Here is a 6,550-nt window from a genome sequence, read left to right on the forward strand (position 1 = left end):
AAATATTAATGTTTATTTGTAATGCCATTAGGTTATGGCTCTTTAATAAATATACATGTATCTAATCTTGTTGCTCAAAAATATATTGCAGTCTTTGCATTCTAATAAATATTTAGATATGATGATCAAACACTAGATTTCTTTAAATGTGAAATTTCAAAACTTGAATAACTTGCATCCTAATATTTTTAATGAATAATGATACTTATATAAGCACTCACAAGTGAATATTAAGGAATGGCCCATATAATTTGACCCAAGAAATGTTTAAACTAGTGCTAAAACAAACATATTTTTTCTTATTATGTACAGTATATATACTAGATATAAACTGATACTGAATCAAGATCAAAAGCATTACCCCCCCCCCCCCCTGGCAGTTGGCAACCCTGGTTGATGTTATTTGCATCCATTGTTGTCAAACTCAGTGTTACCATTGGCTGTGCTGATAAGACCCTACTGAGTGAACAATCTGATGTATCACGGAAAATGTAATGTGTAAAAACCTTCTGTCATGATATTTCTAGACATGGTTCATAATGCAGATGGACTCTGGATAGTGTTTTGTGTGTGATAATTTGTGTTTTGTGAAGATTTTTTTAAGCTAATAAACAAGGAACTGAAACAATGGTCTGTCTATCTTTAGTCAGCAGAAACCAGCAGCCATATCACCCTGTAGCCCAAGACTGGTTTCCCACTGAAGCTAAGCAGGGCTGAGTCTGGTCAGTGCCTGGATGATGGGAGACCAACTGGGAAAACCAGGAGCTGCTGGTTAGAGAGGCCATATACTGGTAATGACTGGTATATGATACTATACTGTCAATAAGCACCATCCTTCAGACGAGACGTTATACCGACTTAAGTCCTGACTCTCTGTGGTCATTAAAAATCCCAGTATGTCCTTCGGAAAGTGTAGGGGTGTAACCCTGGCATCTTGGCCAAAATTTGCCTCCATCTTGGCCTCCTAATCATCCTCCTCTCCTGATTGGCTTCATGATGATTGCTGCACATTGGTGGTGGTTGAGGAGACTCCCCCCTTCCATGTAAAAGGTTTTGAGTGCCTAGAAAAGCGCTATATAAATATAACAAATTATTATTAATATTAGTCTTTTGACTTTAGGCATTTTGTCTGTGCAAAACACATAATTCACCATGAGGTGGAAAGGATCTGGGTTTGAACTTCTCTCGACTCTATTATAAAACCTAGCTGTCTATAGCATGTTAAAAGCATTATGGGTATTAGGGTATTTTCTAAGATGCCTTCTTTTTAGAAAATGTCAAGGCTGCATCACATGTTTAATTTGAGGAGGAAGCAATATGATCAGCGAAAAAAATCCAAGATGGATTCCAAGTCCAAGATGGATTCCAGAAAAAATCCAAGATGGAGGTCAAACAAACAAACAAGTTTTAATCAAACAAACAAACAACAACAACAAAAACATTTTATTCTAGCTTCATGCATTCCTTTTTTTCAACACTTGAATATGGGTATGTTTCATAAAAAAGCAACATTTTGAACAATCCTGTTTTTGTGAAAGACTGTATCCAGATCATTCTCACAAATAACAGAATATTCAGTGTTTGGCAGGGAAAGAGTTAAAGGATAAGTTCACCCAAAAATGAAAATGATTTAATTAATTACTCACCCTCATGTTGTTGGACACCCGTAAGACCTTCGTTCATCTTCAGAACACAAATGAAATCAATAACTTGGTGGATAAAGTCGCTATTTTGATTTTTGAGCGCACAATAACTATTTTCGTCGCATTGTAACATTATTGTAGGGTGAGTGAGTAATTAATGAAATAATTTTCATTTTTGGGTGAACTTACCCTTTTACTGCCAGGTCTGCTTGCTTTGTGACTTATAAGGAAACAAACGCACCTTTATTTCTATAGCGCTTTTACAATGCTGATTGTTTCAAAGCAGCTTCAGTGTTAACAGGAAAATAATGCAACAGAATTTGATTTGATTGTTCATCCGCTCTGGAGAAAACGGTGATGTTATCCAGCTCAGTTCAGTTCTCAAATAGTGTCAATGTGGGCAGATCAGTAATATACAGTCTTGTTCAAAATAATAGCAGTACAATGTGACTAACCAGAATAATCAAGGTTTTTCGTATATTTTTTTATTGCTACGTGGCAAACAAGTTACCAGTAGGTTCAGTAGATTCTCAGAAAACAAATGAGACCCAGCATTCATGATATGCACGCTCTTAAGGCTGTGCAATTGGGCAATTAGTTGAATTAGTTGAAAGGGGTGTGTTCAAAAAAATAGCAGTGTGGCATTCAATCACTGAGGTCATCAATTTTGTGAAGAAACAGGTGTGAATCAGGTGGCCCCTAATTAAGGATGAAGCCAACACTTGTTGAACATGCATTTGAAAGCTGAGGAAAATGGGTCGTTCAAGACATTGTTCAGAAGAACAGCGTACTTTGATTAAAAAGTTGATTAGAGAGGGGAAAACCTATAAAGAGGTGCAAAAAATGATAGGCTGTTCAGCTAAAATGATCTCCAATGCCTTAAAATGGAGAGCAAAACCAGAGAGACGTGGAAGAAAACGGAAGACAACCATCAAAATGGATAGAAGAATAACCAGAATGGCAAAGGCTCAGCCAATGATCACCTCCAGGATGATCAAAGACAGTCTGGAGTTACCTGTTGTACTGTGACAGTTAGAAGACGTCTGTGTGAAGCTAATCTATTTTCAAGAATCCCCCGCAAAGTCCCTCTGTTAAAAAAAAGGCATGTGCAGAAGAGGTTACAATTTGCCAAAGAACACATCAACTGGCCTAAAGAGAAATGGAGGAACATTTTGTGGACTGATGAGAGTAAAATTGTTCTTTTTGGGTCCAAGGGCCACAGGCAGTTTGTGAGACGACCCCCAAACTCTGAATTCAAGCCACAGTACACAGTGAAGACAGTGAAGCATGGAGGTGCAAGCATCATGATATGGGCATGTTTCTCCTACTATGGTGTTGGGCCTATTTATCGCATACCAGGGATCATGGATCAGTTTGCATATGTTAAAATACTTGAAGAGGTCATGTTGCCCTATGCTGAAGAGGACATGCCCTTGAAATGGTTGTTTCAACAAGACAATGACCCAAAACACACTAGTAAACGGGCAAAGTCTTGGTTCCAAACCAACAAAATTAATGTTATGGAGTGGCCAGCCCAATCTCCAGACCTTAATCCAATTGAGAACTTGTGGGGTGATATCAAAAATGCTGTTTCTGAAGCAAAACCAAGAAATGTGAATGAATTGTGGAATGTTGTTAAAGAATCATGGAGTGGAATAACAGCTGAGAGGTGCCACAAGTTGGTTGACTCCATGCCACACAGATGTCAAGCAGTTTTAAAAAACTGTGGTCATACAACTAAATATTAGTTTAGTGATTCACAGGATTGCTAAATCCCAGAAAAAAAAATGTTTGTACAAAATAGTTTTGAGTTTGTACAGTCAAAGGTAGACACTGCTATTTTTTTGAACACACCCCTTTCAACTAATTGCCCAATTGCACAGCCTTAAGAGCGTGCATATCATGAATGCTGGGTCTTGTTTGTTTTCTGACAATCTACTGAACCTACTGGTAACTTGTTTGCCACGTAGCAATAAAAAATATATTAAAAACCTTGATTATTCTGGTTAGTCACATTGTACTGCTATTATTTTGAAAAGACTGTAGTTGAATATTTAGCGTCCCAACTAAGAAAGCTAAACACCAAAGGCAAAAGACTCTAGTTTAGACATTTTTCCAACACTACAGCAGCAATGACTATGAATTTCTTTACTTGCAAGATTGATACCATCAGAGAGAAAATTATAACCATGCAAGAACTGTCTAAACCTTTTATGCAACATGTTAGACATGTTAGACTTCTTCCTAATATCAATATTTCATCCTTGCCATTAGGATACGTCTCAAAAACGTTCAAGCTCTCATTAAAAAAAACAACTTGATCCTAGAAAATTAGTTCACTAAAGAAATATCTTTACAACATTCTTCTGAATAGACTTGAAAATTATGTAGGCATTAGTGGAATAGCATTAGCATGGTTTAAATCATACTTTTCTGACCGTTATTAATGTGTAGCTTTAAATGATGAGGTATGTCAATAATGTCATTTAATAATGTGAATCACAAGTTCAATATGGAGTAACGCAAGTCTGGTGCTTTTTACCCTATGCATGCTAACTGTTATCATTCGAAACTATGGCATTATTTGGCACGCTGATGACACTCAGCTTTATATTTCTTTGCAGCCTAGCGAAACATACCAATTCACAAAACTTATAGAATGTATAGTCAATATAAAATATTGGATGACTAGTAATTTCCTATTACCAATTTCTGAAAAAACTGAGGTTTTAATTATTGGACCAAAAGTCTCTGCATTTAATAACCTAGAATACTGTCTAACTCTTGATGGATGTTCGTTCAAGTCTTCATCGTTAGTGGGTGTGCTCTTTCATTTAAAAGCCGCATTCATAGCATCTGTTGAACCGCATTTTTCCATCTTAAAAAATATATATATCTAAACTACGCCATATTCTCTCAATGACAAAGGTGGAACAGTTAGTTTGTGCATTTATGAGCTCAAGGCTAGATTATTGTAATGCTCTACTGGGCGGCTGCCCTGCTCGCTTAATAAACAAACTCCAGCTAGTCCAAAACGCAGCAGCGTGAGTTCTTACTAGAAACAGGAAGTATGACCATAGTGCATTGGCTCCCTATTAAACATCGTGTACATTTTAAAGTCCTGCTATTACTTGCAAAGCTCTAAATGGTTTAGCTTCTCAGTGCTTGAGCGAGCTCCTAATGCATTATAGACCTTTTATTGCAGTCTCAAAATTCTGTCCAGTTGATAAAAATACTGTATAAATGTTATTCTAAATAAATAAAGGTGACTTGACTTGAGAAACTGATCAAAGCATAACAGTCAGTTCTGAAAGTAGAGACCCTGTCTTTTTTCTCCATATAATAACAAATAAAGACATTTCAATATAGACCCGTCACGAGATCAGAGATTGTTATGTTAATATATTTAATATTGTGGCGAGGTGAACGAGCGAGAGACATGGGAGGAGCAAGTGAGACCGGGGACGTGATTGCGAAGGAGCGTCACCTGCGAGCCACACCAATCTCAAGTCCTCTCATGAGGGAGCTCGAGGCATTTCAGAACGAGCGACACCAGTCAAGGACGAGAGAGGACCAGGCCTGGACTTTACAATGAGTTTTGTTTATGTGTTATGTGTGTGTGGGCAGTCGTCCGTGAGGGGCTGCCCACGGTTTTGGTTAGTTAATAAAAGTTGTTAAACGTTCGCCGGTTCCCGCCTCCTTCCTTCCCATCTACGAACTTTTATTACAAATATGCTTCAGCAGTAGCCGTAATTTGTTGCCCTTGAATACATTTGTTCACTTTTGTTGCATTTAATTTTATTATATTACGATCTTTCTATGATGTGTGTACTTATGTTTTGTTTCGTTTTTTTCTATGATTGCACACATGCATGTCTTTTCTGTAAAGCACTTTAAAATACTAAGCTTAAGTTTTTTTTTTAAGATGCTATATAAATAAAGATTTACTTTCTTTCTTAAATAAAACTCAAAAATCCCAATCTATAGCATCCTCCCACACCTGTGAATAATGTATTCGAGTTGGTCTCTCTTCACTTTTAATCTACTTATAAATATAGATAAATACATTGGCTAACACTTTATTTTAATAGTGACTAAACCCCTATTTTAAAGTGAGGGGCTGTCCACGGTTTACTTTCGTTTTGTTTATTATTTGATTAAAGTTGTTGAATGTTCGCCGGTTCCCGCCTCCTTCCTTCCCATCTACGAAATGCATTACAATGGCCTTAAAATAAAGTGTAACCATCATTTGTAATAAACTGTTTAAACTTGTAATCAATGACAATCATAAGTGTTTTTTTGGGTGTTTTTTTTTTTTAATCCTCTTCCAGTTTTATTTTATTTTTAAGATATTTCAAAGGTGTAATTGAGTTTGTGAATCACCTAAGAACTGGTTGGTTTGGTTCATGGCTTAGAAACTTGAGCAATTAATTGAAAGTCCTAAGGAGAAAATAAATGAGGAAAAAAACTTCTGAAAGCACAACTGTTGAAAAAGTAAAACAGCAAATAAGAGCTTTAACCCAGGGTTTAAGAACGTACAGTCAAGCTGTTCACACTTAAAGTAAAAACGTCTACATTATAAGTGCGAAGCGTTCCTTTACCTGGGGTTAAAATCAGGGTTTAGAATGACGATAACCTGGGGTTAAGTGCAGTGTGTGAAAAGCCCTAGTTTGAAGCGTCAGTTTATGAATGCCCAGGATTCATTATTAATTGTTAACCCCAGGTCAAGTTAGCAGTGTGAAACATGAAACAAGATAGCCCAGGAGTCTGTTAATTCTGAGTATACAATGACCCAGTTTTGACTATTTCAAGTGTGAAAAGCCCAAAAGAGTGGAACTGTAATGCAACCTAAGCATTGTGGCACACATTTCCCCATTGATTTCGTTTTTTATTAATGATGTCCTTAT

Source organism: Pseudorasbora parva, chromosome 5 (assembly GCF_024679245.1).
Source record: "Pseudorasbora parva isolate DD20220531a chromosome 5, ASM2467924v1, whole genome shotgun sequence".
Taxonomy (NCBI): domain Eukaryota; kingdom Metazoa; phylum Chordata; class Actinopteri; order Cypriniformes; family Gobionidae; genus Pseudorasbora; species Pseudorasbora parva.